Genomic DNA, 26,604 nt, shown 5'->3' on the forward strand with positions numbered 1-26,604 from the left:
CATTCGCCGATTCAAACTTAACGCCCAAAATATGGAACGAGTTGGCAGCTCGGCTGCTCGCAATTCGCAAACGTTTCCGATTGTGACCGGCGCAGTAGACAGCTGTTTGTTCTCTCTGTCTCTTTTGCGCTCTTTTTGTCGCACTTTTTGGCGACGTGCTCGCGATGGGCACGATAAACGAAGACACAGACGGCGGTCTGGTTGGAAAAGTCGCTAGAAATGTCAGTTAGCAAGTGGAAATCACCGGAAAAACTACGCAACGCGGCAGAAACCAAAGCGATTAGCGGCAAACAGCGCAGCAAACGCTAACGCACAACAGCAGAGCAGCGCGTAGGGCAGCAGGTCGGTCGGTGGCTGCAGTGTGTTAGAGAAGTAAAAGAATGCGTGAATGCGAAACGCGAAAGCAAGAGCAGCGACGGCGGCGAATGCTGATAACAAAGCGTACGGCGTGTTAATAACAATAACAAAAAGTCGCGCGTTTAATTAACAGACAGCGGCCAGCAGCGGCAGCGCAGTCGACGCTACTACCATCGCGTGTGGGAGTTTAATAGCTGAGAGAGTGTGAGAGAGAGTGACAAAGTGGAAGGAGCGCGAGTCGAACTGATAAAAACTGCATTTGATTGCAATTTTGGCGGCATTTGCAAACCGAACGGCGGCGAACGCGCAACGCAAAAAGAAATCAATAAAAAACAAAACAACGAAACGGTAAACGACAAAAGCTTGCCAACATGAGTTACTATGTGTGTGTGTTACAATGTGTGTGCGTGAGTGACTGTGTATACATGTGTGTGTGTGTGTGTGTGTGTATCTAAATAGCAAAAACTTTGTGAGCTTGTGGAGCGCAGCTGTTTGATGAAAGTGAAGCAAAAATCATTGACGGAAAATGCGAGAAAAAAACACAAAAGCAAGAACAAAACACAGTTGCACAAAACTCGCAACGACAACACCAAACACAAACAAAGCAAAAGAGAGCGAACGTCGACGGCGACGGCAACGGCAAAGTCTCTGTCGCCAGCTCAGACTACGAATAACGTTTTTTATGTCGTTTTAGCGTATTTACGAGACGAGCTGCCAACAACAACAAGAACAACAGCGGCAGCAGCTAGAAACATGCCAGACACGCTTTGTTTTTGTTGTTGTTAGCAGAACTGCAAAAAGTATCTAGATAATTTTAGTAGACACGCTTTGTTTAGCTTTAACAGCACACACAAAACGGAATTTAAGCTTGCCGGCAAATATTTTTAATTTAGAAAAAATATATCTAGCATATACACTTGCATACGTGCATATATATATATATTTGTATTTAAAATGCATATTTTTCTATGAGCCAAAGGGCTAGCAGCTACTTCATGTGCGCGCTCTCGCTCTTGCATGTTGGCTGGCAGTCAGCACTCAACTCCTGTCTGCTGCTTTAATTGAGTTAGTCTGGCAAGGCAAAAACAGAAACAGAAACAGAAGAACAACAGAAGCAACGGAAAAGGGAACACACGCACGGCGTAAAGGGCAAAGCGCAAAGCGAATCCTTCCTTACATTGCTTTAACGGGGCTGCCACTTTAAACTGCAACAACAATCTAAAAGTCAAGGGAAATTTCTAATATGTGTGCATGCATATGTGAATATGGACAAATCCCAAGGGGGAATAACGGAATGTTATTTATACCATTCAATGTAAAGAGAAATTAAATGGAAATTAAGATAGTGGGAAAGAAAATTGTAATAGAAAAATGTTACGCTCATAGTTGATTCTATAAAAAAATGTTACTAAAATTTGTGACGATATCTATATTACAAACATTAAAATTTAAACAAAAGAGAAATTAGAAAAAATTTTAAATTAAATAGTTTAATTTTTTTTCAATATTTTTTGTTATTTTTTTAATTATATAAAACATAAAAATAGGAGGAAAACTTAAAGAAAACAATAAAATTATATATTTTATATATTTATTTCCTCATTTTTTTTAAATCTAATATTTAATTTATACATATTAAATAAATTAAATATCAGATTTAAAAAAATCTGAAGAAATAAATAAAATATATAATGTAATATTTGTATATGAAAACTTTATTGGCTTGTTATCAGAAATGTTTCTTCATCTCATACAATGTCAGAGCTTCAATTTGCAGTTAGTTTTATCATATGTTTTTATTTATAACAAACACTTTAGAGAGTGGGAGAGAGAGGATGAGAAACTCAAATTGTTGTGCGCCTTTTGAAATATTTGGCATTTTTGTATTAAATTGTCAGTGAAACGAGTTGCTTCACGTCCTGGGCCTGTGCCTGTGCCAGTGCCCAGCTCCCAGTTTCCCAGTTTGCTAGTCTCCCAACAATTCAAAACGTGAACTGCCACTAAAACATGCCAAAAATCTGCGCATTTAAAATATTTGCCCCAGAGCCCATTGAGAGGCAGCCAACCGGGCAGCGGACTCGAATTGTTCAACGTAAAATGTTTGTGGGCTGGGCGGAGGTAGCGGAGAGGGAGTTAGTTGAGCGGGGGTATAGGGACTAGAGCGTTGCCAGCTGGTTTTTTTTTGTGTGGGTCCGCCACTTGGCTGCGATTTGATTTAGTTGTTTAGCCTGCCGGGCGGCCAGGGCCAGGGCCAACGCCAGTTGTCGTTTGCCGTTTCCCGTTTACCGTTTGCTTTTTGCTGTTTACTCTTTGCCTCCCTTTTTGGACCAGCAAACTCGCACCTGGTTGCCATTCGGCGTTCTCTGTTTATTGTTTGCTCTTGGCTGGTGTGTGTTTGTGTGTGTGCTATGTGTGTGTGTGTGTGTTTTGCCACGTGCGTACCTCGTTTATCTTTCGTCCTCTTTGTAGCCGGCTTTTGTTGTGCCAGCGCTCGCTTTCTATCTCTCTCTCTCTTCCTCTTTCTCAATCTTCCTCGCTCTCTCTCTATTTAATTGCTTGTCAATAACTAATCTATATTCTTACAGGCGCACAAAATGGATTAAAATAAAAACAATAATCGAATAAAAAACACACACTTTCAGCAAGCCTCATAAATCTTCACTCGATGTTTTACGCATAATTTAATAATTAAGAAGCAATTGCAACCGTTCCGTTCCGTTTTGTGCTAATGCAAAAAGTATACGACCTACACATAAATCTTTTAACTTCACTAAAGTGCAATAACTATAATATAAAAAGCCTATCGAATAAACAAAAATCTATCTACAAATAGTTGCAATTTATACGAAAACTGGTAAGTTTTATTAATATTTTAGCTTAATCTATTAAAATTCAGTAACAAATAAAAATCTATAACAATTTTAAAGTTAATAAAAATCTAGAAAAAAGATTAAACGAATAACTTATAATTTATATAAATTTGTATACTATTTGTCTATTCAGTCTACAAAAGTATTTATTATTATTACTTTTTATTAATTCTAAAATCCATTTTTTTAAATTTAAAATTTTTTTAAAATAAAATTTAATACATGAAAAAAAAATTTTTTAAATCAAATCAAATCCAAAACTTTTGAGTTTTCTCTAAAAAAACGAATTATATATATTAATACTATGTAACTATTTTTAAATCTAAATCAGAATCATGTTCTATTTTTCTTAAAATCAATCTCTTGTCTTCTGAGAAATTGAAAAAAAAAACCACAAGAAATAGCTTTAAGTAATTTAAAATCTATTCAAAATTGTTTTTAATATTTGAAAATATAAGCCGAGTATTTGAAGATAAATAAATCTTTGGAAAACCGAAAAGAGAAAGAAGAAAATGAATATGTTGTGAAATCTGCATAGCAATGCTTATGGAAAATTCAAAAACCATTTTAAACCACTTCTTTAACTTCTATCCAATCTCGCACTAAACACTCTGGCATCAAAGTAGTTTGTTATCAATATAGCTATTAAAACTCTACTCTTATATCATGGGCTCAGCTTCTATTTGTAGTTTTTTTTCGGCTCTAGTTTGTTTGTTGACTTCAATTCGGTTGCAAACACTAAAAACGAACTCAATTGGCTGCCAGAAATAGAGGGAAAATAGACTTGAAAGACGGAAGGAGCTGGATAAGGGAAGGCGGTGACAGAGGAAGGGGAGTCGGTGGGCTGGGGGTTACAAATAATCCCAAACACTATTCAAGGGCAACTTTCACCAACTCTCGAGTGAAATTCATTGCTCTTCCTGTTGCCTCTCTCTCTCTCGGCTCACGCTGTGGTTGCTGCTGCTGCTGCTGCAGTAGCTGTGGCTGTGGCTGTGGCTTTGCCTGTGCCGCACCACCCGGTGGCCATCAGGGCTACCGTCTGGCATTTTCATTTCGCTTGCCGCAGTGGTCGTCCACATTGGCAGTTTTCCTTCTACTTGATTTTATTTTTTTTGGCCCGGACGTCCATACATCAGGCCAAGTTCAAATTTCCTTTTTTATGAGTGGCAAAAATTGTTGCTGGCGCTCTTGAAGCTGTTGTTGTTATTATTATTTCTGTTCGGCTGCGCCACAGCGCGAGAGGCAAGAAAATTTTGAAAATGCCTGCCAGGCTCACAGGCACCCAGCAGACTGGCAGACTGGCAGACTGGCGGGCTGGCAAGGACATGGTCACAGCACATGGAGCACAAGAGCTACGTCAATGGCGGCGTCTCGCACCTTCGCCAACCACCCCCAAAATGCGTCCAAGTCCGTCGAACCCGGGCACATAACGATGCAGCAGGCTCTGCCAGGCTCTGTCTCGGCAACGTTTTCAACAATTTCCACATTTTATCTAACCACCCCCAAAAGTGTCGACTGCAGGGAAAAAAGGGAAAATTCTGCGGGCCAGGGACAAAGAGAGCGAGCGAGCGACTATGAGAGGTAAATTGTAGACGTTGCAGCCGTTGCTCCAGTATTTGCAGTTATCGCAATAACCGTTAGTCGGGTATATGTTAACTTTGTTATCAAGTTTGCTTGTGCTGCAAACGTTTTGCAGGAAATCCACGGCGGAGTCCATCAAATTTAGTGAGTTTTCTGTAGACTTTTCGTATTAGAATATTCCAAAATTTAAGTTCTCTAAGATCTGGCAACACTGGCAAAGTTGCTCGGCTCTAATAAAAGCTAAATTATGAGTGCTATAAATTGTTTTTATTATATCATTAAGCTTTTTGTTGTTCACAGACTGTTACTTGAGTTTGGCGTTGCCAGATTTGGTCTTCAGTGCAGCATTAAGTTGGCTGCGCTTTAGCAATTTAATGCAATAATGGAATATTTATGAGTCTTCCAGAAAATTTTTTAAAATAAAAAATATATAAATAAATTAATATAAATATATTAAACTAATTTTTTTTCAGAATTAAGTCCAGTGACTGCTTTGCTAGAGCATCAACAGTTCGTCTATTTTGCTAAAGTTTTTCGTTTTCAGTTTTTCCATTGTTTTTGTTGTCATTTTCTTTACGTTTTTGTTGTGTTTTTACTGCTGGTGCTGCTGCGGCTTGTTCTGACTCTTCACCTAGACAAATCACAAGCGACAGACAGACGGAAAAAAGAAATAAAAACAATCGGAAAACGTGTTTAACATTTTCATCTGACGCTCATTGCCACTTTACAGTTTGCAATTTTAAACAATTTCTCTTGTTGCTCTCCGAAGGATTTCGTCCGAACCCTTTTTCGCACATGTGAGAAAAGGGAAAGGAGAAGCAGAAAAAAAAACAGAGGAAAAAAAAACAAATAAAACGTACGCTGGAAAATTGTTTTTCTTTTGCTTTAATTTCGGTAATTTTTCTTTAGTCAAAAGAAAAATCGAGTTGTCGGTTTTTCTTTTCTGTTGGGTTCGAGTCCCCAAAACGATTTTTGGGGGTTGGTTTTAACGTTGCCTTTGCCGTCGCCTTGTACTTTATTTTGTTGTATGTTTATGCGCCACGCGTTTTTCCCAAGATTGACTTTGACATTAGCCCCAAACGCACACACACACACACACACACACATAGCTATGGGACTAGGACTATGCTCTCTGGGCGCTGCGGGGAGCTCTGCTCGCTTTCGACACGGTTCGTCGTTGTTGCTGCAGCTTGTTGTTGCTGTGTTGTTGTTGTTGTCGTTGTCCGCCATGTTGTTTTATTTTAGCACATTTACGTCATAATGGCATTTCCTTCCGCCGCCTTTTTTCCTTGGCTTTCCTTTGACTTTTCCTCTTACTTGGCTGTACGCATTTTTATGTCGTTGCGTCTTCTGCTTCGTCTTCTACTCATTTGTTGTTGTTGTATTTTTCATTGTGTCTGCTTTGGAAATTTATCAGAGTCCCGCTTTAATTTAGCCTTCGTCTTCCTTTATCGCATCGCCGTCCTGCCTAGCTTCGCTGTAATTGCTCTGCTTTATTGTCATTATGCTATGCGTCTCTCTCAACTGCTTCTTCTTGGCCATCTTTTTGTTGTTGTTGCTTATTTAATTTGATTTCTTTTTGATTTTTATTAGTTTCTGCTACCATACATTGGCCTCATTTTCCCTTTGTCCCAGCGACTTTTCTCCTTGCGCCTTGCTCCTTTCACTCGCACAATTTAAGATTCTGCCCTTAGTGCCGCATAGTTGTAAGCAATTTAAGTTGCTGTCAGCTCCTGCACCCTTAACCGCATTGACAGCAACGGCTGACGGCATTGACAATGATTGATTACCAAAATGGGCAACTGTTTCTGGGGGCTACCGCAATGGCTACCCAATCTGGCACATTTCCCCACCTGCTCGAGCACATGAACCTGCCTTTTGGCTAGCTTATCTCGGCCCACACAATCATTATGTACACACAAACATATATATATATATATACATATATATTTCATTATCTTTTTAGCTCGTTAGTTTTCCCTCGCTCAGTTAATTGTAATTACACATAGATAGCCGCACGATTAGATTCAATTTGTGGCTGCTCTCGCTCTGCACTCGATTCGCTGGGTTATCTGGCGGCGGCTTTAGCTATTCACATTGTATCGAGTTGTTCAATCTGATTTTTGTGTACACAAGAGCTCTGTTTATAAGCTAGAGCAATACTTGATTTTGTAATTTTAGTTGTAGCCAATTATGGGGACACGCCAGATAAGTTCTGTGCACCTTCGGTCGGGCGTTGGGCAATCTACTGTGGGCTACCGAGATTTATGAAGAACCACTTACTGAATTGTGCCATAGAACTCGAGCAATTGACAGTTGGTTGAGATTTACGATGAAAGTAAAAGAAACTTTTAACTTGACTGCATTGGCTGCACTCGATGTGGCAACACCAAAGTGTGATTTATAATACATTTTCCTTTTGATTGCCTCTATAGACGGAGGCTCTTTGGGTACCATAAAAACATTTATGTTTCGGCCCATTTAACTGCTTTTACTGCCATATATCTTTTAAAATAATTTAACACTCTGGCAACACTGTTTTCTTTATCTGTAAAAACATGCATATAAATGTTATGCGTACATTAAGGTTTTTTGCCAGTTGTTTTCAAAACCCTAATCCGCATATATAATTATTGTGTCAATCTGGCAACTCTATTATTTTTTTACTATTTTTTAAATGAATTTTGATTTCTTTTTTAATTGAAATAGATTAAACAGATTTGTAAACTTCTATAGTTTTTAACAAATATTTAGACAGTCTGGCAGCATTGTGTTCATTTCTTTTAAGAACACTTTTCATTAATTTCTGTTCTTGAACTAAATTTTTAAATATTCAGTGCACCTAAGATTATTTTCTTATTTTACATTTTATTTTCGAATCAATCTGGCAACTCTGTTCACTTAAGCGCCCCCTCTTTATAAAAGGGCAGCAGTTTTCAGCTCCAAGCTGACACATACAAATGAGACACCTCATAAGGCTCCTCGAGTGTCATTATCATGGACATAATTTAGTCACATTTTGGGCGCTACATCTGAGTGCCATCTGGCAACCCTTGTCAATGTTGAGTGCTAGCGCCCACACCATAGGACGTGTGAACGAAAATTCGGTTTGCTTGACAATTCTTTATTAATCAATTAAATTGTTGTAGGAGTGTTGTAGTGTCTCTCTCTCTCTCTGTGTGTGTTGAAGCTGTGTCTCTTGGTCTCCTTGCGATGCTGTAAGTAATTAAATTAAAATGCAAACATGTGTTTTTTTCACAGCATCCTAGTATCCGCTTGAAGCCCAGGGGATTACCCGCAGTCGTCTGCATCGTCGTCGTCGTCGATGACGGTTGACAAAAGCGCTGACAGCAACTGGAAGACGAGCACTGCGGGACTCCCTCAGCTAGAAGTTGGAGTCGGTTGACAACGGCATTTAATCAATCAATTTTGAACGGTAATCAAGCGGGCAGCTTAGACTAAAGTAGGGGCTGGCTTAGGTAGTCGCTCTTACAAATGGAATAGCTCTTCTCGTTGTTGTTGAGCTGCTGAATTTGATTGATTGGTCGAGCGGGCTCAATGGATCACTCTCGGTTCAGTTCCGGCTGCTACGCACTTTGCAAATCGTTTAATTTCCAAATTATAAATATATGCAGGAGATCCGAAACGAGCACAGCTGACATTTGCTTGATTAACTATAGAAGCGTGGCTTTTACTTTAATTAATTTTCCAATTAAGTGATTGAGTGGCTCAGTTTTTGCCCATCGAGGGTAGGTAAAAACAAAACAAGCTAAATTTACGTTATAATTGAAAACGTTCTGGAATAGAGATGAGATTTTATGGCAAGCTGATCATCTAGTGAGTGTTTGTCAGTTGTCAGCTTGGCTGTGGCAGGAGTTTTGTATGAGTTAATTCGATTGGCTGTCTTTGATTATAAATGGGTTTTTGTATTAAAAACCAAGTCGGAAAATCCCTTAAGAAGCTGCACTTAGATACAGCTGAAAAGATGAATCAAATACTCAAAGAAACAGCTAAAGTAAAGTTGAGCTGAAGCTGTCTCGTCTTCTACTTTCGTCAAACATTAGACAAACCATGTCCTTTGATATATTAAAAAAATGTATTTAAATATGTTCAAAATCTTAGACTGCTTAAAGATTTAAGGCAGTTGAACGATATAAAAAGTATTTATTTATTCATGACTATCTAAACTGTTTCCTTTCCAATAATACCAACACATTTTATACACTTCTGCCAATGTTTTTGCCAATCCTAAAAGCACTCCACATCTCGTTCAGCTTCTCCTTTGCTGCCGCCTGCAGCTCAATTCTAGCGTAGAACCCTTCTTTCAAGAGCCTCTTCGGAAGTGAGAAAAAGTCACAGGCGGTCAGGTCTGGGCAATATACTGACAGAGCCATCATTAGTCTCTTGTTTTTGGGGCCAAAAATTTGTTCCTTTGCTTCCAAATCGAAGAGGACCCAAAAGTTTCTTTGACAAACTTGCAGCTAACTTCTTCAAGCTTGCTAAAGAATTCGTGCTCTTCTTTTTTGCATCCTCCCATCAATTTTAGCTCCAATTACTCAACACCTTTGGCTAATTTCTGTCACCTGTGTTCACTTTGTCAAGTGAGCAAAAAAATGGGAAACTTGTGCAGAGAACAGGCCAGCTTGTCCTGTTGCCTGGTCTGACTGCCACTTGACACCTGACTGAGTTGAGACTGATTTTTACAGCTGCTGCCAATTGCAATTAGTCTCTGCTGCACAGCTGCTGCTGCAGAGTAATTGCGCTTCATTAATTATGCATATCAATCAAAGGCAAAAGTTTTGTCCAAATGTTAAATTTGAGAAAATTTATAACGACGACAACACGCGATCAAAACAGTTTAAACGCCAATCAAATATTAAGCCAAGCGGCAGGTCAGATCGATGATTATGCAAGGCCGTCAGCGACATCTGCATAAATAATAATAATTATAATAACATATGTGTGTATATGTGGAGCCCTCAGACTATTTGTCGTCTAACACTTTTGACGGCACCTTTTGATCTGTCGCTGCCAATTTAGCTTTTTTTAGCTATTTTTTTGTTGTTCAGCTTTTGCTTTGTTGCGAGCGAATTCCAATCAAACGGGCCCAGCGCCTGCCTCTGCGCGCTCGCCTCTCTCTTACTCACTGTTAGACCAAAGCGCCCTAGACGATGCTTGACTAGGTGTGCGTGTGTGAACCCCCTCTCTCTGTGTGTGTGTGTGTTTCAAAGACAAAAAGCCGACGACGCTGTAAAAATTTGTTGATTTTATTGTTGCCATTGCTGTGTTTGGAAGTTGCTGCAAAACTTTTTTCTTGCCAGACCAAGCGACAAAGATAAGCGAAATAGTTGGCAACGCGCACAGCAACTCTTATACACACACGCACACCCACACTCTGCGCACCTAGAAGTTACCTAATATAAATAATAATTACTTGCTGTGATTTGTGACCAGCAAATGAAAATGATATGGCAAAAGTTTGGCTACTGCCGAAAGCAGCGAGCAGAGCGCATTAAATATTTCATAACTCATATTAATGCTTATTAATTTTTATTGCTATTATTTGTAGCCCATAATTAATTGTCTATTTTGTCTGCCGTTTGGTATTTTTATAGCTCGCCCAAAATTCGAGGTGCTAACGAAATTCGTATTATAGATATATATATATATATATATGTATTTTTATTATATATTTCTTTTTGTTGTGGGTTTTTTTTAATGAAAATTAATTCGCGCTTCATTTTGTTGTGCTTTGTTTTGAGTTTCGTTCACGTTTATTATGCAAATTGTTGATGGCTTTAATGCAAATGGCAACACTTGTTCAGCGAAATTATAGAGCGACAATATACAAGTTTTTCGGTTTCAAATAATCTGCAAATTATGTTGTGCTCTTAGGGCTGGAAAAGTTAAGAAAGTGCCAGTTTTCTCTTAGTTATTTCTTTAGTTAGTATTTAGTTTTAACTGTTCCAGCTCAATTTACACAGGTTTTTGCTTGGGTATTTCTTATACATTTACAGTTTTTTTATAATCTGCAAATAAAGATTTATAGGTGATGTTGCAATAGTCGGGGTTTAGGATAGCTGCTCAAGCTGTATATCATATAAGGCATGATTTCTATATATAACTGCTGACTTGCGAGTTATTTAGACACTTAGACTTTGGCGCTTTGCTAAAAGTTTTCATAGTTCAAGCAGATGTTCTTGGAAACAGATTTTTTGATTTGTATTGTCTAGGTGTATTTGCTGTTTTTGGCTTGAACAAGTTTTGTTTCATGGTCTAATATTAAATTTTACAATCACAAAGTTTGTCCACAGCAGCGAGACCTTAACCTCAGCCAAGCTTTGCTTAAAAAATCTAAAGTTCTAGCTATAAAAATAATAAAAAATAATAATAATAAAAATATAATTAAAAAATCTAAAGTTCTAGCTATAATAATAATATATAATATGAGTAAAGGGATTCTGGAAAAATATGTTGTAAAGATTCTATTTGAAAATCAAATCTCAAACATATTTTGCGAAATGATTGCAAAATATATTGAAATTATTTATTATATTATTTATTATATTTAAATGAAAATATTATTATGAAATTATTTATTATATTTAAAATAGAAATTCAGGCCAATTTGATTTAGTAAAATAGTATGAAACAGTCAAAAGCAATTGTGGCAGATCCCATAAAATATATATATACTCGATCTCGATGAAAGGCTGAGCTGATCGAGCTGCGTTTATTCGTTTGTCCATATAAATAAAGCCATTCCATTAGCAATAAAAGCTAAGCATTTTTATCTATTTAAATATGATATAAAGATGAAGAGCTAAGCTTGACATATATCACAAATAAATTAATTAGATCAAAGCATATATATTATATATATATAAGCTATACAACTAACTGACAGCAGACAGTTCAAAGTTATAATAAAAATGCCAGAGAAATCTACAGAAGGAATGCTTTGCGAATCATATCCTTTTATTTCAGTAGCAAAAACAAATTTAATTTTGTCAAGAACTACTATGAATGTCTTAAAACTTATAAGCTGCACAATGAAAAAGAAGATTACAGTTTTTAAAATGATATTTGCTTAAGCTTCAACTATTTTAAAGCAAGTGAAAAGCAGAGAATCTGTATTGCCCCTGCTCGAGCGAGTGCTGGAAAGTGTCTGCACAGATTGTGCTGTATCGTTTGCAACACGGACTGATACAAGAGTCTGGCGATAGTTGCGTTAATAGCTCGTTGCACAGGCCTTGTCGAGGCAGACAGAAAAAGCTGTGCTTTATGCCAGCAGCCGTTGGGTTCGTTGTGCCTCTGCCTGTGTCTGGCCAACACTTTGTGCTGCCAAAAATTGCATGCAGTGCCATGTGTGGCAGCAGCTGCCCCTGCTGCCGCTGCTGCCAACATTATTGCCACAAAATGTCACAGCAGAGTTGGCGTTCGGTATCCTTTACCCTCTCGCCTGCTTCGTTAGTTGTCGCACTTCATTTAAAACTTCATTACACGAGGACAACGCAGCAGCCCGTAAAGCACTAACAACTGTCGCGCTCTCGGTCTCTCTCTCTGTCTCTTTCTTTGTCAGCAGCATAATTGAAAAATTATTTTTATGGCATTGCCCGAATGCGAATTACTTAAAAATTTAATAAACTTTTAACGCACCATTAAAAAAAAATCAACCGCGAAACATCAAAAGTCAATTTGTGCCATTCTACAGAAAAAAATAGCAGAACTGTTATATGCTGCACGCATAGTGAGGGGCAGGGCCAGATAAATGTGGCAATTTTACGCTTTTGCGGCGTTAAATTTTAATAAAGGAGGCGCCTGTCCAGCAAAGTGTCCCTCCACAGCCAAATGGACAACAGCTCGACATGTCCAACTGTCCAACTGTCCAACTGTCCAGCTGTCCAACTGTCTGTCATTTTGTCAGCTTGTGCGCTGGCTAATAGTTATGCGGTTCAGTGTTGGCATTTTGGCCAATTATGAAAATGACTAGACAGCTGCTGGCTCTGTCTAACTCCATCTCTCTCTCTCTCTCTCTCTCTCTGGGCTGACCATTGGCGCCTAATGCGATTTGCATAAAAGTCGCGTCAAATATTTATTTTGATTAACCAATGTTAATCGTTATGGTCCAGGCGCAGACATAACTATATGCATACAAACTCTATATATATATACATATATATATATATATATATATATATATATATATAGTTTTACTGAAAATTGATTTTCACAAAAAATTTGTAAAATTTGTTTGCTTTCTTGTTGTTGTTGTTTGCCATGCAGTCAAGCGAGCAATTTATTTATTATGCTGTTAAAAGCCCAAAGAGCATTCAGCACACAAATTCAATTTAAAATATACATTTATATAAAAAATATATGTATTTTAAATTCATGATTGTGTAAAAGACAAGTGTAAAAAATCATAGAGTGAAAGCTTTTTTGCCAGAAAATCTACTTGAGCGAAATTTAATTAAAATATTATGAAAATAACATTTAATTGAGCGCATAGCTCTATGAAATATATCAAAATATAATATTATATAATAACAAAAGCGGATTTCGAGTTCGATTCATGCTTTTTCACAGTCTTTGAAATCAATTTTGATTTTTGCACAAAGCTAAAAGAAAATTGTAAATTGATTTTTCGTTTAATATTTGCATTCATTTAACTGTGAAAAATATGATTTAATTTGGAATTAAAATTTAATTTATTAAAGAACGTTTGCTGCGATTCACACGTGAATTCGTGCATCTGAAATCTAATGAATGGAAATGAAAATGTTTCAATAAAATTAAACTTCGAGATGAAGAAATAATTTCACTACATTTTGCTTCATATCTAAAGTGTCTTATGTCTATTGTTCAAGATGTTTCCATATGTGAGGCAGTTCAGATGAACAAATTTTTGGATTTCCTATTTTGAAGCGTTTTACTTAAAGGTCCTAGAGCTTTTAATATATAACTATGCTATGCTTTGATGGCTATTTGAACCTCTTTGGCTCTTTGGTCAAAAATCTATTAGAATTATGCATTAAAAGCGATGCAATTTAAGGCAATTTAAGGCACATATGATATCTACATAGACAGTCTGAGTGTTCCAGAAATGAAATAAAATATAAAAAGTAAACAATTCATTTTTAAATAAAATAAAAGATGCTCAGAAATCAACTGTCCCAGCTCATATGTCAGTTAAGCAAGATGTGCTCATTTGTGAGCCAGATCATATACAAAAATTAATTGGATTTTCTCCTTTGAACCGGTTCGGTTAAAGGCGATTAGTCAGCGTGTTGCAGCTACAACTGAAGGCTGAGAAAGTGCGCAAGAAATAAACAGTTTTTACATCATTTTAATAAATCAAATAAAGTTATCATTGAATTAGTTTTTTTCTTCATATAAATAATAGCAACATATGATATGTTGATAGGTAAATCCGTAATGCTCCAAGACTCAATTTCATATGTTGTAGTTTTTAATTCATTTGGTGAACAAATGCGAACAAAAGCCTCTTAAAAAATGAACGATCGAAACAATTTGCCCACGCAAAGCGAGTGCGGGCGAGAGACAATCGAGAATCGAGTGTGGAAATCGAAAAAACGAGCCGTGACAAAATTGAGCTGCTGTCAATTGATGTCTCTCCACTCCCCCAACTGGCCCAAATGTAACTTGAAACGGAGAGCGAGAGGGATATGCAGAGAGGCAGAGGCAGAGCGAGAGAGAAGGCGTTGAAATTGTAGAATGACGAGGTCGTGTCCGGTCGGACGTGAGCGGGCTGCAAAGCTGCGGCTTAGGCCAGCTCAGGTGGAGTGGAGAGGGCTGCTGCAGCATCATGAAGACGTAGATGTCGATGGAGTTGGAGCTGGAGCTGGGGCTGCTGTGGCTGTGGCTGTGACTGTGGCTGTGGCGTAGCCAAAATGTAAACAAGACCAGAAAGGTGTGTAAATAATGCGTAAAAATAATAACAATCATAATTTGTGTTGACTGTTTGAGTTTCTATACGCGTTGGCCAACAGAGCCCGGCTCGAGCTGAGCTTATGGGCTCAAGTCGCCGACTTATAATTAAGCATAGCTGTTGAAATGTTTGCCCACATGGCAACGTTGACACTCAATTCAATTACGAGTACATTTTCCAGCCAAAAATGAGAAAATAAAAAAAATAAATAAAAGCCAAATAAATTATAAATTGCTTAATTCTGAGAAACCAGTTAGCCCGGGCTATGGCCAAGTTGGTCGGGCTGAAAGACGCACTCCAAATTGTGACTCGACTCGACACTGTTTGCATCGCCAACTCGGGGCGGGCAACGCGTCAAGTCCATTAAAGCCAACAAGTTGCAAAAACTGACCAAATCCGAATGCTAAAATGCAGCCAAACCAAGGCACAGCCTCAGCCACAGCCACAGCTCTAGCACCAATGTGGCAAATGATGTTGACCAGCTTTGGCTCTATTCGGCTCTAGATGCGGCGGCTGTCACGCCACTTGACCAACTGCCTGACTTGGCCTGACTGACGGCCACTTGATGTGCGAATGCTTCGCACTGCGCCTGTCTCCCAATATGATTCGCTTGGCTGCATCTCAGACAAATAGCAAAATTGCCTCTGCGATGCTAGAATGCCTATTAATAGGCAGAAGTCTGGGCACAAAAACATTTAATATAATGATTAAGAGCTATCCATTTAGGTAACAAATATTGAAAAATAAATCACAAATATTATAAAATTAATAAAACATATTTCTTATCTATTATTTTCAAATATGTTGTTTCATTTTTTTGAATATTTGTTATCATTTATATTTAATTTATTTTAAAATATATACAAATATTATTTAAAAATATTTTATTTTTAATATTTTTAAATTATAAATATATAAAAGAATTATATAAATATAAAATATTTGAAAGTAATTAAAAATATTTAAAAATAAATATAAAAATAAAAAAATTATTAAAAATATTTTAAAACAAATTCAAATAATTTAAAATAATTAAAAATTAAAAATATTTTAAAATAATTAGAGCTGCAGGTCATTACTCATAATATAATTTATGAAAATCGCATAGAAAGGTGATGCTCTGTGAGTTGTGAAGAGACAATACAGCTGAGTGACTGCAAGGGCGAAGTATAACAAAATATATTTTAATAAACTTAAATATTGCTAAGAGATATTATATGATCTTAAACAGACTAGACTTGCAGCCACATCTCGGAGCAACATACACCTAGGTTGCTCCATCTTCAACTTTCTCTTGATGTAGCAATTCCAAAAGTTACTCCCGCTGAGTTTGCTCTGCTGCTCATTAAACGCGCTTCAATTCTACAAATTTTATTATTTACAAGTCAAGCTTGGTTTTTCACTTAGCTCTAATGTCTTTTCAACATCATCAGCTTAAGCAACTCTTTGGTGCTTGCCAATGAAGGTCATTTGCGTTCAGCTGCTGCGCTTATCTGTGCCGCCAAATCATAAACCATTTAAGACGCGGCTGCCATTATAATGCGAGCTCCATTTTAATATTTCTCCCGCTATATATATATATATATGCTAGAATAGTGTCATTGCCCAGTCGCCTACATAACGACCAAGCGACAGCGAGTGGGAGCTGTAGAATATTTTGCCAGACTGTTGGCCTGCTTTATGTAATGGCGCCTGCTGAGTGCCGCTTCAAACCGGAAAAGTAGGCAAAAAAAAAGAGAGAAATGTGAAATATTTAAGGCAAAGTGTCACATAAAAATGACTTATCTGCTGGTATCAAGTGGCAGATGGGGAATGAAAAAATGGAAGGGGTCCGTTTAGAGGCTTGCCACGCGCTGAAAATTGTCCAATGGCACATTTGGGAGCAGCGGCGCAATGGTCGAGTCCACCAAGAGGGAGGCTTACATACTTTGTTTTTTTTCTCTCTCTCTTCATTTTATGCTGTTCTCCCTGCAGCTATATGACGACAAGAAGGAGCAGGCTGTTGTCTTATCTTTATGCCAAATCCAGTTGGGATTAATTGGTGTGCGCGAGAGTTGAGAAAGCGGCGTGGAGAGAGTATCTACAGTGTATAATTTAATAAAGTGAGGCAGGCACCAAGGACGCACTCTGCTAAGATGCGAGGCCGTTATCGTTATCAGTTGTTGTTGTTGTTGTTGTTGTTCCTCAGTCATTCAGTCATTCAGTTTCGACAAGCATTCAAGTGGCCCGCTCAATTTGCGCCGCTTAAATCGCATTAAATTGCGCGCTGTGTCAGCATACATTTCGCTGGCACTGTAACTACACTAAATATATATATATATGTATATAGACCCACACACAAACACACACACACACACATAAATATATATATATATATATGCCTGCTTCTAAATTGAGTTTTAGTGCATGTTTACCCACGCAAATTGCTCGACTGACTTTGCCATAAATCTAACTAAGTGCGACGGGGGCAGCAGCAGTAGCAGCAGCAGCGCGAATGATACGATCCAACATCAGCATCAGCATCAGCATCGGCTTTAGCATCAGGCATCGACTCATATCGCAGCCAAGTTGGATTTGCCATGCAAAAATAAATTATAAGTATTATGTACTTGACTATTTATTGCTGACAATGGCATTATAGATAGACCCACAAACCGGGGCGAGACAACAGACAAATACTTCAATAAAGTGGAGCAACTGCAGCGCCTCTTAATTATAATGCACTGGAGCGTAGACAGGAATCAATCGACTCTGTGGCGTCAGCCTTAAATAAATTTGTAAAATGCCTTAAATCTAATTGGAATTGTGCTCAATTATATTGTTAAGTCACTTACTGTAGGTGTTTCAGCACTGAAATATGTTTTATTTTTTGTGTAGAAAAATGTGTGTGGAGATTATGGAAATTTATGCTATAGACTTGCGAGTGGATAGTACTGCCTAGTCTTATAAAATATACTTTTTAAAGCACTAGTATCTATTCCAATTAGATAATAGTACTAGGAAACGAACTTATGATTAGTTTATTCGAATATCAGATCTTCGCTACGTCTTCAATAGTATTTAATCTTTGTATTGGTTTTTTATTTCCGTTTTTACTTAAACATTATCACCTTTCTATGCAATTCTCATGAGTCGAGTAATAAAGATATACTAAAAATAAATATTTATCTATTTACAAAAATATATTAGCATAAGATACCAGTTCTTTCTAATACAATATCGCCTTTCTATGCAATTCTCAGTTCATCTTTTATTAATTTATCAAATTAAGCAAATGAAGTAATGCAGAAAATTCCTGCTACATATCTGCAATCCATAAACAACATCATTGCTAAGTTAGTTATTCAGTCGCCTTTCTATGCAATTCTCAGTTCTTTTTAGAGATCTTTATCAATGTAAGCAAATCAATAAATACTGAATATAACTTTACATTTGCAATCATATTTTATCTACATTATGGTTTAGATAACAATTCTATTTTATAGATATTCGCCTTTCTATGTGATTCTCTTTCATTAACATATTACGAAAATAAGATAAGCTAATGAACAAAGACAGTAATAAGCATCTATATATCTGCCACAAGAGTTCATTTGCTCTCTCTCTCTCTCTCTCTGCGACAAAGCCGCCTTTCTATGCAATTCTCATTAATTCGCGTGCAACGCTAGCCAGATAAGCTAATGAGAAAAGTGGAAAAACTTGCTGGCAGCGCATTTGTGATTAAGCTTTAGTCAAAATACACAAAGTGCACAGTATACGAGTATATGAAATATAATTATAAATAATAACAACCTGTTTCCCGCGTGCTGCAGCTCCCACTCAACAGCTATGCAAATGAAGCTGCATGTAGAAGGCAATAGGCTAATTAAAGCCATTTGCCGACTAGCTCGACTAGCACCTACTCCCAATCTCGGTTCTGGCTAAATAGTGGGCGTCATTGTTGTTGCTGTTGGCGTCGATTGGGCGCAGTTTGTCGTGAATCAGTCTGAAAGCTGCAGTTGCAACTGGGTTGCAAACGAATTTCTGTGTCAATTGAGTGACTCTGCTCACTTGACTCAGTTGCCAATCAAAGTATTTCTGCTAGCAGCACAAATCAGTGCAGCAGCACAAATGCTACAAGCGAGAAACAGGGCAGTACGTTCAAGAAAAATGCTTATGCAACATGAGACACACAAAAGGAAAGTGTTAATGACGACAATATGTCATTGTCAGTGCCAGCTGTTTGTAGTGGACGAGAAAGAGAGGACGTAAGTGAGAGAGAGAGAGAGAGAAAGGGTAGCGTGTCTGGGCTGCTTGAGAGTCTGTGTGGCCAGTGCACATCTTCCATCATAATCAAGTGTAGCTGTAGCTACGGCTATGGCCTAGTCCCTTGCAGCAGACGCTAATGGCTTAGAGGGTTGTGTACACGCGGCGTATGCGCAATATCTAAGGGTGGAATCAATAAGCGACGTTGCGTGTGAGACATTAGTACCCCCAATCAAGTAGCACTAAGAGCTACTAACATCAGAGGTGTCTCAGACCGCCCGCGGTTCGGCTAGCTCATAAATTAGCCCCATTCCCAAAGCTGGGGCCAGATAAGCCCCAAACAAATCAAAGACAAAGACCAAACCTAACTGAGAACGTGTCCGCCTGTCGGCCTCAAATGGAACTTTTCTGAGCGAAAAATTTGCATGTAACACTTAAATAAAATTTAATTACGCTTGTCGCCTGTCAGTCCTCATTATGCGGGGCAAAACGAAGCGCGACGGACACGGCAGCACGGGCAGACTGGGCAGGAGGACGAAAACTTGCTCTCATGCCGGACGATTTACACGAATTCAATTAAGGTGCAAGTGGACGCCAGCTACTCGAACTGACAGGTGTTAGCAACTGGCCGGCCGTTGGCTTAGACAATGAATTAATTGGTTTTGGATTGTAGAACCCCTGCAGCCGAAGCACTAAGCGAAATTAGGGTAAGGCGCAGAAAAAGCTTTCGTAGGTATTATTTGCTTGGATCAAATCGATACCGACGATGCCCAGCCTTTTTCTATTTTAATTGCTATTTGAATACGCTCGAATTTTCTTAATCGAAATGGAAACAAATGAAAATCAAATAAAACACGCTAAGAAGGGTAATATTTTGGAGTTTGCTTATCTACATTAGCTAGAGACGTGCAGATTCATAATTTTTAAATTTAGTTATTTGAGTGTGCTCATTGGAGCTTATTCTGAAATGAAACATATCTAGGGGACTTTACATTTTGAGTACTAAACCCACTCAGCTGCATTTTATGGACATGGCACAAGATTACGGGTATCTTCTAGTCAGGCACACCCGGCAAAAGTATTCTGACTACTATTCGTTTTCTCTTATCTCTTTCTCGTACGCTTTCACTTGGTCGCTCTATATATCACCTTTCTACGCGATTTTCATGACTCTCATTTCAATTTATTATAGCAAAGCTTCTTCAGCAACACATCTCTATTACTCCCTCTCTCTCTCTCTCCCTCTCTCTTCTTATTCAGCAACTGTTCTCTATCTAAACTGTAGTTAAATTCTTTTGATTATCCAATTATTTCTGATTCACGCAGAGTGAAAAAAAGCGAAAAGTTCTACCAAATGATGATGAAACATGTATTTGATTATTAACTAGCAAAACGATTTTGGCTGATGGCCGAAAACTTTCCGTTCTGACTGTTAGAAGTGACAAATTAACTCGTAGTAGCAGCACCAGCTGCTTGTTATGGCGCTTGATGGGCAAACAATTTCTATTGCTCGGCACTTTAATGAATTGATGAACATTTTTAGCGTTTGCCAACTTTTGCCTAGTTGCAGTCGACCCGTGCGGAAAGTGTAAAACCAACGACAGGCGACAACAGCTGCCTGGGCATGAATTATAGCAGCAGCGGCAGCAGATGAAACTTTTGCATTATTTTATGAAATTTTTGTTAAACAAATTTGCCGATGTTGTTGTTTTGCTTAAGTGTAAACAGTGAAGACCCGACTTGTTAGCCCCCCTCACAGAACTTCCACCTCCAGTCCACCTCTTAAAAGTTGCGCAGTTTCTGTCACATGCGTCCCAGGCCAACACACACCTGAACAGAGAGCTCTGTTTTGGAGCTTGAGTGGATGGGGATGTTCTTGTTATTGAGCAGATAGAAGCAGAGTTGTGGCTGCTGCTGCTGCTGCTGCTTGTCTCTCAACTCTGGTACTGTAAGTATGGTATTATAACTTTTTTTCACGGCATAATTTATGCACACTTTATGCAAATTTTTTCTCTATAAACCGTTGCCGTAGCGCCAAGCTGAAAGGATGTGTGGATCCGTGATGTGGTTGTTGTTTTGTTGTCTGATGCAAACTGTAAGCGGGCTTTGTGGGCGAGAGATATTCACTGAATGTAAACGCTCTATGTACACGCTCGTAATTATACATTTTTGTAAAAGTTTTTGCCACTCAGGTTGAGCGACTCTGCCCTCCTCCCCCACGCTCCCTCTCAGCTGGCGCTTAATTTTAATGAAAAAAGTTGGGCAGCTGGCGCGTGCCGGCAAGTTCTAATTGATTTTCAGATTGATATGCAAAACAGCGTGTCCACAGTTTGGACACGCCCCCGTGTCATCTGCCCCCTGGCTCCGCCCGTTTGCCATACGCCAAGTTCATTCAGTTGACATAAAAGTTGGGCTCCCGCCAATGGCCATATAAATTTTCAATTAAAATGCCTACAAAATGCTAATGATCGTTTGATATGCAACTCATTTGCAATTTGTATACGCGATTTTTTTGGATTTTTGTAATATTTTTTATAATTTTGTTGTGTATTTTGAGAATTTATTGCTTTTGCTTTATTTCTAAACAATTTGGCTATCAGAAATGGGCTTTTTATTTTTTTTTTTTGATTTTTTAATTTTATCTATTTATGGGAATTGAGGGGCTTGTTTGTGAAGCGTATTGGAGATGGTCTCTTATATATACATATTCATAAAATATGTTAATGTCAGCTTAAAACTAAGCTAACTAAAGCTATGAAATACAAACCGAATACAATAATTATAGAGCAATTTTAATTACCTTCAAATATAATAAGAAACATTACATTTCTATTCATATGTGCATAGTAGATCCTTCTAAATGATCTGCTCTAATTATAATTAATGTGAATATTATTTAAAAAATATTTATAATTCATTTAACTCAAAATATTTTTCTTTGCTTTCGTTGTCGGCCTCTTCCTCTACCTTTCCCTCTTCCTCTTATTGCTGCTTACAGTTTCCTAATTCCATTCACATTCTTGCTGATTGGCTTCTATTGTTGCATTAGTATTAGTGAGAGCTTGTATGAAGTTGTGTAAAAATATCCAAGTGAGTTTGCGTTTTAGTTGCACGCTTCACACACTCTCACTTCGTGAGAGTGAGCGAGAGAGAGTGCCAATGATAGATATTGCAGAACGCCGTCTATTGTTGCTGAGCAAGAGCGAGATGGCTAGCTATGCTCTTTTGACAGGCTCGTTACGAGAAAGCAATTTGTAAAAAAAATATGTGAGAGCTCTGAGACAACGCGGACATATAAAAATGCATATGTATATACCAATTTATATATTTTTATTTTCACAATCAAAAATTGCATACAATTCTCTTACTATGCATATCTGCTGCCGTCTTCTTGTTACCTTAAAATACTTTAGTCAAATTACAATTGGAAAGGGCTTTTCAAGAAAAGCCGTTTGCAGAGTAAAAACGTCCCTGGTCAGTGCTTTGCTCGTATAGTTTCATAAAAAAAGTTTACTCTAATGCTCAATGTGCTGCAGGCAGCTGCTCTCCTGCCGCAGCTAGTTTGTGCACCAGCTGCACTTTAACTAAACTCTAATGCAAAATTCATGGCCAAATAGCCGGGACAGACTTGTCTGCATTTAAAATGCAGCCCGGAACATGGGCGACGAGCATGACCACAACAACAGGCCAGCTAGAGTGAGGGAGATGGGGCGAGCCGTTAAAGTGAGCAATGGCCGCCATTTTGTTTTTGATTGATAATGATGGGCACCCAGAGTTATGGCTTGCCTTATAAACGAGCTTACTCGCATACATATATATGAATATTTTGAAGGAAAAACTAACCGCAAATTAGCTTATTTGGCATTTTTACAGTCATTTTATTTAATTTACACAAACAAATTTGCGCCTGGCCAGACGAGGATGGGCTCCTTGGCAGCCCAGACCCCAGACCCAGACAATGGGCCGAGCCAACGAAGCGCGCCGCCAGCCTCATAAAAGTAATGAAGCTGTTTAGGCGTCTCTAAGTAGTCGTCGGTTGTCGACAACAACAACAACAACAGCAACAACAATGACGACGACAACGGCGAATCGAGTAGGACTCGCAGCGCCAACTGTGTGACGCCTGCACGACGAAGCAGCAAAAAAAAAAGTCAGGCGCAGGTTCCGGGTTTAGTTTTGCCTTTGCGTTCATTCAAAATTCATGAAGTTTGCCCCAAACTTGGCGCCATTTTAATGCCAGCTTCTCTGTATGTGTGTGTGCGTGTGTGTGTGTGCCTTATAGGTGTTGTTCTCTGCTGTTAACGCTTATTATTTTGCTGGGGCGTTGAAAGCAAGCGCAATTACCTCAAGCTGCATTGCAGCCAATTGCCCAAAAGCCTTTCAGCCTCAACTCCACATTTATTGGTTGCTCTTTAGTGGGTCGTCAGCAGCATGTGTGGGGCTGTGTGGCTCCACATCTATTCCAATTAGCCTGTCTGCTGAAATGCTAAACAAATGCAATTCATATTTGCTTAGCATGGCTCTCTGCAGATTTCGAAAGCCAAACTATTTATTTGCTTTCACTTTGACAAAAAGCCAGCAGCTGGGCTTTTCACAAGCTTCAAATATTTATGAATATTTGCCAGCTTGGGCAAGTGTTGGCCATTTAGCTGTTGGGTTAAAGCTAAAATTAGCTAAAATCTTTTCATCATATTTTCAAATTCAGAATGCAATCCACTATAACAGGTGGAATATAAGTGAAGCTTAAGACTCAACTTCTTCATTTACATATATGTAATATATATATCTATGCCTCCGTTATTCTATTTCCTCATTTGTTTCAAATTTGTTTTTCAGTTACTTTGTGATTGTCGCTAAATGTTTTTCATGTTTGTTTTATTTTTTATATTTTTGCCTAACAGCTCTCAATTTATTGTTGATGGGGAAATGTAAACAGAATTGCTGCTGAGTTGCTTACCGTCGCCAAGTTCTTTTTTAATAAAATCCATTTTCATACGTAATTTAGGCTGGATGAGGGCGGAGGGGCTCGGTGCGGGCATCGCGTACTGCGGATGATTTCCTGCAACGCCCAAGACAAAGCCGCACAACGACATTGCTTTGTGTCTGGCCATAATTTTGACAGGGCCTGACTAGGGCAGCTCCTTGGCAGCAGACAGCCGGCAGGAGCTAGCAGGACGCAGGCAAAGTCAAAGGCAAACGATTCGAGCCCATCGAGCGACTTGCCGCAAAGTTAAGCAAAACTTTGTTATTTGTTTTAAGTGGCAGGTTGTGCGGCGCACGCTCCAAGGACTGTCTTCTAGCTTTAGTTGCCATTTGCCAGTTGTGGAGTTGCCGAGCTGCCGAGCTGCCGAGCTGCCGGGCTGTCGTTTCGCTCAACAGTTCATAAAGTTAATTTTGCCACAGAAATTATGTTAAAACGATATATGGTAGCCAAAAATGTTGCTCTATGTGTGTGTGTGTCTAGTCTGGGCTAAATCCCCCGTAGCTATATGGGAACTGCAACAGAAGTTATTGAAATGGCAGTCGACTAGGCTAGGTTAAGGAACTTTTGTAACTTTTGCAACCCCGCAACGTGGCGTATGCGTAATTAGTGGCTAGGGTCTCAGGTAGTTGGCAATAGTTGCTGGCCTACAACTTTTCTTCTTACTTTTTTTGGTTATTTATGAAAATTAAAGAGTCATAGAGACAGACAGCCATAGAGTGTGTGAGAGAGACAGCCTGGGGCTGGCTTATTGAACTGTCAGCGTTAAGCCAAATAAATTGCGCATACGACATGAGGCGCGACTTGGCGTTGGCAAAATGGCAAAACTATTTGCGAAAGTTCAGAGAAATCAAAGCACAGAGCGCAATCAGCGCATATAGTCAAGAACTTTTGATTATAACAAATGCTTTTGCAGCAGGCAGGCCAGACACACAGAGAGACAGCATCAGCAGAGACAGAGTGTGTGTGCGTGTGTGTGTGTGTGGATATATCTATATGCTTACATGTGGAGTGTGGGAATTAAGAGCAAGCGAGCAAAACTGACAGTTGATAATAAATCTTTTGGTCAGTGCTTTGTGCTGGCCATTAGGAAAGTGGCCAGGGACTTGGCCAACAATAAAAACCCAAATGCGAACCAAAATGTAATTTCTGTTTGGCACGAAAACTTTGAGCAACAATAGAGACTGTAGCCAGAGTATTCACTTCATATCTCTAGTCAGTTAGCAATAGACTTGAATGTCGAAATGATTGCGGGGCTTACTGGGAGTATATCGCTTTTCAAAAGAAATTCAACTAATAGCGAAGGCTGTGAACTGTGAAAAGTCTGTTGAAATGACAATTCCAGGACTCAAATGAAAGTTGATGAGATATTTTGAAATCTAAATTGAACTCAATAGATAGAGGTCTGGCTGCAAGGACCTTCTTTCAATCTAAATTCTCACAATAAATATTATCACAATTTATCAACATTTTCTTTTCCAATTCATAGAGCATCAGGTCTTCGACTTGTTTTCGCTCTCATGCCCAATTCGATTTGCTTTTATTTATTTCAATAAAAAAGGGGGGAACCTGCAAAAAAATGTAAAGTAAAGTAACTTCCGCTGGCAGAACTGGACTTGGGTCCAGTCAATGAAAAAGTTTGTCAAGAGCCAGCGGCAGACACTTTTCATTAGCAGAAAGTCCCTCTTTGGTCGAGGATACAAGCAAAGTTTTCAGCAAGTTTTCCCGCCTCTCGCAACTTGTTTTTTTTTTTTTTTGGTCAAGTGACCTCTGCATGTGGCAGACATGCCACAAGTATACACGAGTAATGCTGTAATGGCATATGTTTTGTCAGGCAGCGTGTTGTAGTGGATTTTTCTTGATCGCAACTTTTTTGGCACTAACAAACTGTTTTTCTTTGCAGACTTGGCAAGCCGTTAAGCTACCACTGCAAGCAGGCAGGCACAGCGGTAAGTGTCAAAAATGCTTAGAGTCTGAGGTGGTGCAAGCGACTGAGTGAGTGAGGCATGAGTGACATTTGCCAGAGCGCCTAATTGTAGGCAATTAATTTGTGGCACATCAAAGCAAAGAAAAGGGCCGCCCCAAGCCCTGAAAGAGCAAACAGACGGAAGACAAGAGCAAATGCAGCTGGTGTCCACTTTAGGTGGTTGTTTCCGGTGTCGCGGACGTGGCATGAGTAACGTGAAGCGTGGCAAACCGCACCTTTTAACCCTTTTTGCCTTTGCCACACGCCATTTGTTTTCCAACTCTGAGGGTTGGACACAGGCACAGACTGAGACGCAAACGGAAGCACATGCAACTCTCTAATACGCTAGGCAAACAGAGAGAAAGAGAGAGTGAGAGGGTGAAAGAGGCGCCCACTGCTGTCCCACTCCAGTGGGACTCGTCCGAAAAGCAATTTGCCTAACATTGCCAGGGCGTTAAGTAATAATGACCCCAAAAAGTAGGAGAGCATATTGGCTGGCCTCGCTGCCGTATACGCAATGTCTATCTGCACAGCCTGTGTGTGTGTGTGTGTGTGTGTGTATTTTTTATCGTTCGGTTTCGGGTTTTCGGTTTGTTAGCAGGACTTTGGTCCTTTCGAAAGTTATGCTCCTGTGCTGAGGTCAAATAAAATA

The 26,604-nt window shown here is 38.9% G+C and overlaps 1 non-coding gene across 1 annotated transcript; it reads left to right on the forward strand.

Annotated features, from left to right (window-relative positions):
* Window positions 1-137: 137 nt before the first annotated feature.
* Window positions 138-25,935, forward strand: LOC111591874. The gene is made up of 3 exons (XR_003944162.1): window positions 138-705; window positions 2,943-3,211; window positions 25,890-25,935. It is a non-coding gene; the product is annotated as an uncharacterized LOC111591874 (transcript).
* The last annotated feature ends 669 nt before the right edge of the window (window positions 25,936-26,604 follow it).

This window comes from Drosophila hydei, unplaced genomic scaffold (assembly GCF_003285905.1).
Source record: "Drosophila hydei strain 15085-1641.00,03,60 unplaced genomic scaffold, DhydRS2 tig00000001-arrow-pilon, whole genome shotgun sequence".
NCBI classification, from domain to species: Eukaryota; Metazoa; Arthropoda; class Insecta; order Diptera; family Drosophilidae; genus Drosophila; species Drosophila hydei.